Source organism: Eulemur rufifrons, chromosome 7, assembly GCF_041146395.1.
Source record: "Eulemur rufifrons isolate Redbay chromosome 7, OSU_ERuf_1, whole genome shotgun sequence".
In the NCBI taxonomy this organism is placed as follows: domain Eukaryota; kingdom Metazoa; phylum Chordata; class Mammalia; order Primates; family Lemuridae; genus Eulemur; species Eulemur rufifrons.
Window position 1 is genome coordinate 158,934,389 of NC_090989.1, and position 13,381 is coordinate 158,947,769.

The 13,381-nt window shown below is 38.9% G+C and overlaps 1 protein-coding gene across 1 annotated transcript in view; it reads left to right on the plus strand.

The window, feature by feature from the left end:
• Positions 1 to 13,381, plus strand: part of CACNA2D3 (calcium voltage-gated channel auxiliary subunit alpha2delta 3) — an 850,367-nt gene that overhangs the window by 616,749 nt on the left and 220,237 nt on the right. The gene's annotated exons all lie outside the window — the stretch shown is intronic.

Sequence of the window (13,381 nt, forward strand, 5' to 3'; positions counted from 1 at the left end):
CAAGGCAAGACGTGCTAGTGTGTGACTTGGCTTGTGGTAATGTTTGATTACACTTCAATGCCATCACAAAAGGACTGAACACTTCATTAAAAGTTAACGTATTCAAGGCTAGCAACAGCTTCCAGGGTAAATAGATGGTCAGAATTCCAGATTGTTTGGAAGGCTCAATGTCTTTGATAGGACATTCTTTCTTAATTGCCTACATTTGAAATTTTTTTTTTTTGTAGAGACTTACTAAATTCTGTGCCTAAAAATGGACCAGCCTTAGCTTAGTAACATTTATTCATCAAATTTCCACTGATCCATACACAAAAGTGTTCCTATTGTAGAAGATACCTCATGAATTGGAGGTGCCATCAGCCGTGGAATTTTAAATCAAAGTTCAAAACAAACCATCACAGAATATAATAAGAACAAATGTCACTGGGGTACATGATTCTTCAATAGCGCTTACTTCATTGTACTCATTTCTTCTGTCATCGTGTATTGTCTCACATCACAGGCCCTGCAAAGTGGAGCACACTGTTGTGATCTCATGAAGTCCAGAGTCAAGGAGGATGTCCCAGCTCATTTCCTAATTCTTTCCCTGTCTCCAAATGATGTCAGACTGCCCAAGGGACTGACTTGCCCTGTATCCCTATGTAACAAGGAATAGCTCTTGCCGCCTGCTTCTTTAATGCTTGCAAATTGTCTTTTTTTCCTGTTAAAACAGAGAAAGGTGGTTACCTGAAAAAAATATTAAGATACCTGTCTGAAATGGTTTTAGGACTCTTTGAGGTAGTTTCTGGGCGATTCAGCTCTTCGGAGAAGGAATGTGAGTATAAACCTCAGCTATCTAGGCTGGAGGGTGAGGAGAGTTGAGGAGAGGTGCATGGCAGATGGAGGGCGTCCTTCCCCAGGGGCTGCAGGCCTCCGTCTGGTGATGCATTGGTATCACTGCTCCTCACTCTCCTTCCCTCCCCTTCCCCAGTAGCAGGGACACTTGCAGGGGCCTTTGCGAGAAGGATAAGATTCTTACAAGCATCAGTTTCCCTCAGATATAGTCTTGTTGCTTGATCAGCAAAGGAATGGTGGGTTCCAGTCTAGCTTTCATCCATTTGTGACCATGAGCTAGTTAGTTCCTCAACCTCTCTAAGCCTAAGGGTTCTGATTTATGTAAGGAGAATGAGTAACTCTCCTGTTTTGTTATGAGAGTTTTTTCTCTTACACATGCCTAGCACAGAGCCTGATGTATGCCGGAGACTCCCAAAATGCAGAGCTCCTGTTATTGTTTGGCTTGGCCCCTGATGCTGCAGAGCAGATCAGGAGAGCAGTCGTGTGGGAGGTGGTGGTCTAGGACCTCTGCACAGTGTTTTGGGGTTCTGGCTCAAGCCTGGTGAATAATCGGGAGATGGCAGAAGAGTCCAGCAGGTGTGGGGTGCTCTTCCGTCTCACTGGAAACCGTGCATTAACTGAGGGCACCTTCTACCTGTGGTCCAAAAGAAATGGAGATTGGGATTGAAGACTCAATGAAGCCAAGAGTTTCAGGGACTATGGTTTTGAAAGCTTTCTTCCCAATGCCTTTGACATTGCCCACAGATTCCACCCATCTGTGGACATGATTATAATGAGCCCCTTCCAAACCCCTGAGTCTGTTGTTCTGGGGCTAAATGGAGGCCTCCCCAGCCGCTCCTTCTCTGGCCTACTTTTCACATGAGGTCATGAGCACATACATGGGACCATATGGTGTCTGCATTTGTGCCGTGTTTTTGTTGGAATCTGCCTTTGTATCATCTGCAACTGTTTTCTCTATAAATATTTTAAATAGTTATGTCTCTGTAAACATGCTCATTTTAATCTCTTGGCTGATCTACAGCTAAAAATGTCTCGTTCGGGTGTCCCTCTTATGTGTAGCAATCATTAATGATTGTTGTCTATAAATCATGGTTTTCATGATTCTAATATTTTGAGGGTCTTCCAAAATTTCTCTTCTAGCCTTTGATGATGATTTTCTAGAACAATAGTTCGCAAAAAAATTATTTTTTTCTGTGATTCTTAAACACCTCCAAGATAATTCCCAGACTCTATAAATTTCAACCCTTAATATAAAATTGGAGTGGCCTTAACTAGGGATGCACTGGACAAGTGCTAAATGTTTTCACCAAATAGGGAGGCAGTGTCCTGATGTCTTGGCTAAAAACATGTAGCAATACAGGCGTGACACCTTCAAGCCATCACAAATTCATTCTTTTTGGTGAAAATTGAACCAGTTTCTCCAGTGGATTGATTGTTCTTTTACTTTTTGGTGAAAATTGAACCAGTTTCTCCAGTGGATTGATTGTTCTTTTATTCAACAATGAAGAGAGGTCTATGTGTAAGAAAGGTTTGCCTTTTTTCCCTTACGTGGTGATTCTTGACTTCTACAAAATGTCAGAGAGATCCTATTTTATAATAATAACATAGCAGAAATAACCAAAGTCATTTATAAATATATGTTTAACAGGCATAGTATTGAGCAAAATAGTCCATTTTTCTGGCTGCATTTTTATTCAAGTAGATTCTGTCTATAAGAACTAAATACCAGTTGTTTACTGCAGGGTTAATTCAATCAATGTGGATTTAATCAGTGTCGAGTGGGCCTTGAAGATTTAAAGTCAGAAATACTCTTTGGGGAATCCCAAATGTGGCGGTGTACGTGGGTTACCTTGTGCAGACGCGGGTACCCTCTCCCTTCATCTTCTGCTGCATTCACACAACTTTGGAATTTGCCAAAGACCATTTCTTAAAGGTTTCATAGGTGCTCTATGTCTCGCCTGGCACCGTATTAGTTAATATCAGCCTGAGAATTCTGAGTAGGCATAAGCATTTTTCTCAAAACCATAGTTAAAGCAAACCACATCTCTAATCCTGTTTGGAACAGCAATTGATGCATTCAGGACTGCACAGTATGGCAAAATGATCCCTGTTTAATAGCCCAACCACGTGTTTTGTTTCCTGTTAGGAATAGCTTAACTTGCCTTCTTGAACAAACACAGCAGGGTTCAAGATCTGTTGTTCTATGCCTGCTGTGATATTCTGTGCTGCTTAACTTGTATGAGGACTCAGGAGTGCATAAATTAGCTTCTTAAATGGAGGTCAATTTTTGGTCTTTCTTTCAGAATGGAACTGTTTATTAATTTCCCCCCCTGAGTGGAAATGGCATCCTGAGTCTATTTGCATTTTCTTTGTCTCCTTGTTTATATTATATTTGGGGAGAATAAATGGAAGCATTCATTTATCTAAAGTTTTTCTTCCCTTCTTTCTTTCTCCCCCTCACTCCCGTTTGTCTTGTTCTTTAGGTACAAACTTGTATAAGTAGAAATAGGCCCAGCTCTTATCTCAGTGTAATCAGATTTCAGCAATTGCGAGGCATCATTTATCATTCTTTACCTCATTTAGCTTCTATACTTTGAACTGTGAATTAACTGTCATTGAAAATAGAAAATTGAAAGTTTGCAAAGCTGCTGTCTTCCTAGAATTGCAGGTCTAGTGATTTGAGTGTGCTATTACAGTTACATAACCAGCTAAATCGATGCAAATGAAGTGCAAAACTGAGAGGTGATAACTATTTACATTTGGTTCTGGTTTATGACTCATTTGCTTTTACCTTTGCTTTGCATGTAAACTATTATGTCTTGTTTTGATAACCCTGTTTTTCGCCTTATCATTTACTGTTTTATAGTAACATGTACAGGTACCTCTTATATACATTCCCAAGCTGGGGCTGTTAAGATTGATACACTCACAGTCTGAAAGATGACAGCAGCGTGGTGGGCTACAGTTTAAATTATGAGGTCTATTTCGTGAATAAGGCCAGGGAAGTAGAAACCAGAGCAAGTCTATTCACTTCAGCTCTTCCCGTGGCCAGCGTAAGGGACTCAGGAAGTCTGAGTGATGGCGTGTTGCTCAACCGTAACAATGGCTGCATAACCAGGTATTTCGTCCTCTGCCATAGTTCTGCATGAGTGTGTCTGTGGCAGCCCAGGCGGACTGCTCTGCTGCTGAGGAAGGAGGTGAACTTTGCAAATTTCATACCCATGTGAGTCTTACTTGACTCCTTTTCCATGGCCCTGTCCAGCGCTGCCTTTGAGACCATAAATAAATGAATGCAAGACCCTCAAGTTCGAAACACATGGCTTCCTGATGGCAGGATGACCGGCAGGGCAGCACACAGGCACTCCAGCTGCAGCCTGTGCAGGCCGATGGGGGACCGTGGAGCTCTGTTTAAAGGAAGGATGGTATTTGCATTTCTTATTGAAAAAAAATGATTTGTTAATTTTAGACAACCTCATAGTATGTGTCTACTTGTATATATGGAAAAATACTCAGTGTTTACTCCATCTTCATATTTGAACATTTAAAGAACTTATATACTGTTTTTATACTTTAGGTACCATTTTTCATGATTAAAAAAAGCAAAGTAAAAACAAGAGATTCAATTTAATTATGAAATTTTTCTAAAACCTATTTTTAGCTTTTACATAGTTATGCATGAAAATTGGTAAAAGCTTTTAAGAAAACATCACCAGTACATATCAAGAACTTTCCTACTTACATTCTTTGTCCCAATAACCCTCTTTTGCAGAATCTGTCCTATATTGGTCAGTGCCTTGTAATTCTATTTATTTTTAAAAATTTTTTATTGATACATAATAATTGTACATATTCATGGAGTACATGTTATATTTTCATATAAGCATGTAACATACAATGATCAAATCAGAGTAATTGGGACATGATTCACCTGAAACAATTATCATTGCTTTATGTTGGGAACATTTGAAAACTTCTAGCTATTCTGAAATATAATAAATTATTGTTAACTATAGTTGCCCTATTGTACAATTGAACACTAGAACTTTTTCCTTCTATTTAACAGAATTACCCCTTCACCAACACCTTTTCATTACCCCTTCCCACCACCCTTACCAATCTCTAGTGGCCACCATTCTATTCACTACCTCCTTGAGATCAATATTTTTTTAGGTATCATGTATGAGTATGTGTCAAATTGGTACTAACTGATCAACACTGTGGTGCTCACATGGTAGTAATATTCTCCAGGGATTAGGGGGTTGCGGGGGACAAACTCACAACTAATGGTCACAGACACGGTGAGCATTATAGAGGGGAAGGGCATGCCTCTAAACCTCGCTTGGGTGAGGCAAAGACATAAAATGTATCCAGAAGATATTTGCACTTCAGTGTTTATAGCAGCATCATTCACAATGGCTAAAATATGGAATCAGCCCAAGTGTCCATCAAGGGACAAATGGATAAAAAAGATGTGGAGTATGCACACAATGGAATATTATTCAGCCATGAAAAAGAAGGAAATTTTGTCATTTGCAGAAACATGGGTGGATCTGGAGGACATTATTTTAAGTGAAATAAACAAGGCACAGAAAGACTAATATTCAGTATTTTTATTATGTGTATATAGGCTACTGAAATGCAGAGATGTTGAAAAGTTTACATTTTAATATAAATATTGGTTAGGTACTATAGAAATGAAGTAGGGGTTCCTGCAATTGTAAATTGGGTGGTCATAGTAGATCTCAATGAAAACATAACCTTTGAACAAAGCAATTCTATTTATAATGAGGAAAAGAAGAGCCAAAGTCCCCAAGAAATAGGAAAGGGGTTGCAAAAGTCCTGAACTTCCAAAAGATAGACTATTTGGTAGCCATTAGGTTTAAAATCAGAATGTAGCATTTTGTGTACATTATGCTCCTATTGTGTGTGTGTGTATGTATGTGTAAACAAACATGTATAAAACAAAGACAGACATGTTTAGTAGTGGCTATTTCCTAGTGGCAGGAGAACAAGTGTTATTTCATTTTCCTAATACATTTTTGAACATTTCAAATACTTTACTATGAGCATATATTATTTTTGTGAGTAAATAATTATATTTGTAATAATGAACTACTTGTATTACTTACAAATATATTAAATGGAATAGACTAACAAGGGTTAACCTAATAATTGTTCGTTGAGCCCAACTCTCACCAGAAATAAACAAACAAAAAAGTGGAAGACCCAAACTTAGGTGTGAAAATACACATACAATTGCATTGATTCTTGGTACACACAGCTATAGTCAGAAGGATGATGGTTTATAAATGGTGAGTTGTCTTGCGTGGGACAAGTCTAAAAGTGCCTTTGTTTATCAGTAATGTTTATTTCCCACCAGGAGGAGAGGTCATGTTTGATCTTCAGTCAAAGACCCAGTCCATGCCAGATGCTTTAGAGCAACATTGATGGGAGCCTGGCAAATCTATTAAAATGGCAGGTGTGTGGTTAAGCTGTGGGGCCACCTACCCCACATGAGCCTCCATTGATGGGTGTTGCCTATCCCACTCACACCTCCAGGTGGAGGGAAGAACTACCTCAGCTTAAAACTGGGAGAGATGAAGCTAGGTGAGGATGGCATTTGCCCAATTTGCTACTTGGAGAGTATTGTATGGAGCAGTGTGACCTCTGGTGTCGTGCTCATCGTGGTGGAAGGGAGGCATTCCATGCTCACAGTGGAGGCAGGAGAGCACAGTCGGTCCCAAGACCAACTTCAGAGTCAGCTGGAGGTGGCATGGAGACCCTGCCTGCCAGTTCTCACTTGTCACCTTGGACCTAGGACACTATCCCCCTGAGCCTTGGTTTCCTCATTGTCATAATAGGGTGCAAACACCTCCCTTCCAGGGTCTTCCTGAGAAGCACATGAACAGCACTTGCTCAAGGCCCATCCACACCAAGTGCTCGATTAGAAATGGTGTCGGCCATGGCTGGGGCAGTAATGTTAATATTACTAACAATTCTAGTAAATTATACCTTGTTTAATACAAATAAATTTCATAAAGTGAAAGCAGAAATGGTTTTGAAACACTGATATAATCTGGTGTTCTTAAAAAATCAGGCAAAAGAACTTTATTGTTGAGCTGAAAACAATTAATTTTAAAATCCCTATCTCAATGCTTTCTAGTCCCAGACTTAATTTTTAGTGTCTCAAAAATTCAAAGTTTTCTTTCAGAATTTTTCATTTAAAATACGTGAATGTTTTCTATTTAAATAAAACAAAATTATAAAATATGACTTTCTTGATGTGCTAAAGCAATACAAACTCTACTTATAACATTGCTAAAATGAAACTGTCTTTTCTTTTAAAAGGCAAAGAAACATCCAAATAAAAACAATGGAATTTTAAAAATTGTTTTCATATCAGTTGTTCTTACATCCCTAAATAAATACAAACACCTTTTTTCCTTCTATGTAGAAATGGAGGTAGAAGACTGAGAAAAGTTATTTCATAAAGCCCATTGAATTGGAATATCATGGCATTAATGTCAATATCACCCGAAGTCTGGGGTAGTTTTGAAGGGGACATCTCAGGACACCCCATGTTCTGCTTTTCTTGCTTCTAGATGCAGTCCTGTAGATCATATTTATATTGACTCAAAGGCAATCTTGAACTGAAAGAGTTGACTTTGCCATTTGGGGTCTCTTCTGTGTTTCTTAATAGATTTAGAACACCTGTATTCATCATTTGACACACTAGATATGTTTCCCGAAAAAACAGTATATCAATCTACATGTTATGCTCAAGGCCATGGAAGAGTTGTCATTTAAAGGACACCTGCATGGAATACTTTTATGAAATGCAGAATTAGGCAACCTCAAATGGGTGGACTTGAGTCAGAGATGCATTTATTTTTCTGATTGCATTAGAGAGAGAACACACAATGAAGAACACCATTCCAACGTGGAAGCTAATCAAAATCAGTACAATTCAGTGAATGATTTGAAAACCAAATCTATGTCACAATATAAATGTAAGTCAAGTCTATATCACATCAATGTCAAGTTACCATCAGTGGTTTTAATCTGACTTTGCTGGTTCTCAGAGAAGGAGATTTCCTGTGCGGAAGATACGAGGACTGAAGCAACGGCTCTGCATGGGCTGCCAGATATCTCATGCCAAAGGAGTCAACTGAAATGACCCTCCAGGGTAAACTGGAGCAGTTGTGCAATTGTGTATAGCAATGCTACCAAGAAGTTCAAAAACAGAAAGTTAGATGTTTATCCCCTCGAATTAACTAGAAGGATTTTGGAAAACCCAACCAAGTTTCATGAGGTACAAAAATGTCAGGCAAGGACTAATGCCATGGTATGGATTTTCTTTTTCCAGAAATGACTCACGAAATTGAACCACTTGCTGAATCATGAGCCCTGTGTGCTTGGATTTTACCCATCTGTATTTGCCCAGGCCTGGAATACATTAGATGATTTGCAGGCTGGATACTTGTGAAGCATCTGTCCCTTCTTCCCTGGCTCCTTCCTCCATACCAACTTCCTTCCCAGCGTGTTCCTTCCCGACCTCCTTTAATATTTGTAATTATTAGTATTATAATTAACTACTCTCACTGCTTTTAAAGCATATTGTTTAACTATTAAGGTCATGATATTCTATCATGGGATAAAGAAGAACTATCTTTCTATTTTGTTTATCCAATTCAGAAGGAGAGAGGGATGAAGTTCAAACTTGGTAAAATAGTGAGTGGATTATAAAGAAGCATAAGACCTTTTCTCCCCTGGCCTGGAATGGTCTTTATGAGATTAATGGCACTTGTCAGATATGCCAGGCACTGTGCTAGGTGCTTTATGTCTACAGTTCTATTTAATCCTTCCAAGAACTCTAAGTGTTATTCCGATTTTAAGGGTGATTTGCTTGGTTGGCTCTTTCGCTGCATCTTAAGCTCCTGAAGGCAAAACACGGCATTTGACTTTGCACCCCAATACAGGAGACTGCGGACAGAGTGATTGGTACACAGTCTCTGGCATCAGGTGGGCCAAGGCTCAACTCTCCACTCTGCTGCCTTCTGTGACCTGCAGCAAGGTACTTGACCTCTTTGTCTTCACTTCCTTCACTTGTGAAATATGCACAGACACTTTGCAAGGTCTGTGTCAGGGTTAAATTTAAGGCTCCGTAGATACAAAACATTAAGGCAATGTTTGGTCACAAGTGGCAAGCCATGTCGGGCAATGGATATGGATAGGCGGGTATAGGGATGGATAGTTGGAAGGATGGATGGATCGATAAAAGTGACTCAACAAGTTGGAGTAAGCTGCTCTAGGATGTTATTTCATGTCTTTTTGCTTCTGTACCTCATACTTTTTCTCTTCCCTGTGCTGCTAAGCAAGCCACGATGTACAACTAAGCTGTTAAAAAAAAATAAAGTCCCTTTCCTTTTTCACTATGACATCAGCTGGACATCGTGAAATATCTGCCTCAGCAGCAGCAGCAGCAGCATGTGGGCATCAGCCTCCCAGCATGTCCCTTACACGCTCAGTCTAACCACACTGATGCGGGCACAACACGAGAAGTTACTCAGTGAGGGAGCCGCAAGCAAGCAGAGGCAGCGCAATGTAAAAGAGGGAGAACTAGCCCCATAGTCTTATCTGAATGCTGGTACCAATTCTCTGTGACTCCTTTGCTCACTGGGCCTCATTTATAAAATAAATAAAAGGATGCTGTTGGAATAAATTCATTCAAGGGTCGTTTGCTGAGCACTTCTTGTGTACCAGGCTGTATGCTAAATACTATGGATGAAAAAAGGGATTATTCCCGGCTTCTGCCCTTGGAGTTCACGGGCTCTACACGATTCCCAGCATTTCTTCCTGCCACAGTGTTCAGTGACTTTGTTGCATTAACAGTTTGCACAAATTTGGTCCTAGATGGTATCTTTGGTTGTAGAGTAAATATGATTATCTTTGTAGTGAAGTTTGGAAACATCTGGTTCCCATTTCCACTTAGTTAGGGAAGGTTTTATGGAGGAAGCAGCATTTCAGGGGGTCTTTAAACAAGGGGAAGGTTTTGTCCCAAGGCCCTGAAGCTCCGACAGTTGGCTGTGTTTTCAGGCATCTCTTTGGGAGGTGTCTAAACCACGTTTGTGAAAATACGAACATTCACCCACGATGGGGGGTCAGTTATATGTCATAGCTCATCATAAATATTAACCAAACTCCAATACCTCATGATAATTCTCATTGTTATTATTACTGGGCATTCTTGAAATAAGCAGGTTGTACTCTAATAAACAAAGCAGTTTCCAAGACAACTTTCAGATATGTTAACCAGCAATATTCTCTTGCCCGTGGCTTTATGTGTGTGTTCCTGGTCAAAAGCAGCATCTTCCCTCTAGCTAGATGTTTGCTCATAAAACATATTCCTTGCTTAATGACGTAGTATCACTGGGGGAAGGAAAGGAAAGAACATCAAATTTTCCTGAATAATAACAGTTTTATTAGAAGAAAGCAGTTTTTATATTCTCATATAAGTGTTCCAACATTATGCAGCATTGTCATTCGCAAACTTGTGTTCAGATTGTTAAAAAGAGAGAGAAAGAATAAACAAATTCAACAATTTAGTTCATACAAGATGCAGTTAAAGTTCAAAGAGGGAAATCTGTTTACTTTTGTATTTAAACAACTTAAAATACAGTGTAATCTCACATAAGAATTCAGGATCTCCAAATCTCAGATGCAAGTAAAAATGACTTAACAAGAAAAGAGGAAATGTCTTGGCTAAAAGCAAACCATCATTTAGGTAGCATTCTCAAGGATTAAGTGACTACACTTTACCGAGGTAGTCAAATGCAAAGCAAGAGGAAATGTTACTTGAAAGGTTTACTTATTCTTATTTCTTATTCTTATTCTCCACTGCTATTTTGCTAGAGCCTTCTATTATGTAGGATTCAGGTATCTTGCGAAAATGTTGAAAAATGCCAGTGCATAATGGAAATCTAAACAATGGCTGGTGTTCTTAATTTGTCTAGATTTTTAGAGGGAAGCAATTCATCCAAGTAGTGTCACAAAAGACAAATCATATTGCTTACATTGAAAATACCAGCTTTTCAATTAAAAATAATGCCTACTTCTGAATCTCTCACTATAAAGAACTTCCAAAACAATAATAATCAAATATAATATGTTTAACCCAGAATATAAAAACTGTATTATAATAGTATTTTCAATGTCAAAGTGTTGCCATAGTTGTTTCAAGGACTATTTTGATCTGTACGCAAAAAGGATTTTTGAAATAGGGTTTTTAATTTTTTATTATAATTTTACTTTAAAGCCATTTATGTGTATATCATCCAGATTTAAGAAATATAAATATTTTATCATATTTACTTCAGGGTTTTTAAAAATTATTTTTTGTTTTGGTGGAGTGAAACATTGAAAATACCGGCGGGGTTGCCATGAGCTGACTGTCCTTCTGTAGGAGATCACAGCTCTTACCAAGGGGGTCTTAACACACTTTCTCTGTTTCACTTCCCAGCGATTGCTCCATCCCCTCCCTTTTCTTGTTTGATAGGACTCCCCACTCCAGTTTCTGCACCTAAGCTCTGCACTACTCCTTCAAGGGGTACTCTGTATTCTGCCTGCACCTTTGCAAATAATCCCTTTATTAAACTTTCCTCAAATCACCCACTTTGAGTGTGCTGCTCATTTTCTGCTGGGATGGGATAGCCAAAAGTTTGCATCCTGTCTGTCTACGTCAGTTATGTTTTTACAATAGGTGTATGTACCTATACAACATACTTTTTTTTTTGTAAAAAATATATATATTTTTTATTTCAGCATATTATGGGGGTATAAAGTTTAGGTTATGTATATTACCCTTGCTCCCCTCCACTCCCCCCCCGCCGCCCCGAGTCAGAGCTTCAAGCGTGTCCATCCCCCAGACAGTGCGCATCGCACTCATTATGTATGTATACACCCATCCCCTCCCCCCTCACATCTGCCCGACACCCGATTAATGTTCCAAAATGTGCTCTTAGGTGATTATCAGTGAAACCAATTTGATGGTGAGTACATGTGGTGCTTGTTTTTCCATTCTTGGGATACTTCACTTAGTAGAATGGGTTCCAGCTCTATCCAGGAAAATACGAGAGGTGCTATATCACCATTGTTTCTTATAGCTGAGTAGTACTCCATGGTATACATATACCACATTTTGTTAATCCACTCATGTATTGATGGGCACTTGGGTTGTTTCCACATATTTTGCAATTGTGAATTGTGAATTTTGCTGCTATAAACATTCGGGTGCAGATGTCTTTTTTTATAGAATGACTTTTGTTCTTTTGGGTAGATGCCCAATAATGGGATTGCTGGATCAAATGGTAGGTCTACTTGTATCTGTTTAAGGTATCTCCATATTGCTTTCCACAGAGGTTGCACTAGTTTTCAGTCCCACCAGCAGTGTATGACTGTTCCTGTCACTCCACATCCATGCCAACATTTATTATTTTGGGACTTTTTGATAAAGGCCATTCTCACTGGAGTTAAGTGATATCTCCTGTGGTTTTGATTTGCATTTTGCTGATGATTAAAGATGATGAGCATTTTTTCACATGTTTGTTGGCCATTCTTCTGTCTTTAAAAAATTTCTGTTCATGTCCTTTGCCCACTTTTTGATAGGGTTGTTTGATTTTTTCTTGCTGATTTTTCTGAGTTCTAAATAGATTCTAGTTATCAGTTTTATGTGTTTAAATTTTTATGTGAATGATTTTGTATGACATGTATCCTTCTGCAACTTGCTTCATTTTCCAAATATTGTTTGAGATTTATCCATGTTGTTATGTGAGTAGTCATTTAGGTTTTAGGAAAGATTGCACAATACACTTCAGGTTCTGCAGTTAGGACAAAAATAATCAGAAAAAATACCTAGAATTACTCTTTTGAGTTCCTTAAATATATATATTTATGTATACATATATACATATAGCCGGTGGTGACTTAGGACTCTTTTGGTTCCATCAGTGAAACATGCTACTCTTTTTTTTCCCTTCTCATTTCAAAGTAGCTTCTTAGATCATTGATTAAATTATTGAGTAAAGGGATTTTAAAAGATGCATACATGAGTAAAGTCTCTCAATTAAAACTGGCCACTATTAAAGCAGCCAGAAAGCCTCATGATTATCACTAACAGTAGTGGAACTCTAAAGATTGTGAGAGTAAAACTGACAGCCAGAGTCAGCTAATGTTAACATCAGCTTTCATACAGTGCTCCCTTTTCAGCCCTGAGACACGATAGGATTCGCTTGTTTCCAGTGGGTTTTCACCTGTGTTCTTCCTCTGACGGGTGTTTATATCTCCACCTGGGGCTGTGTCTCCAGAGAAAACATCCTTCTGCACTTACCCAGTACATTTCTAATAGATTCTTTTGCTGACATTTTCTGTCCAGTACTGGGGACAAGGGATATTACAATGGCAGAAGGGGGTGAGAGATCTGGGGACTGGGGGCAGGTAGGTGGCCATTGAGAGGGGTAGATACAGACATTTTTGGTCTGAGAACAGGAGG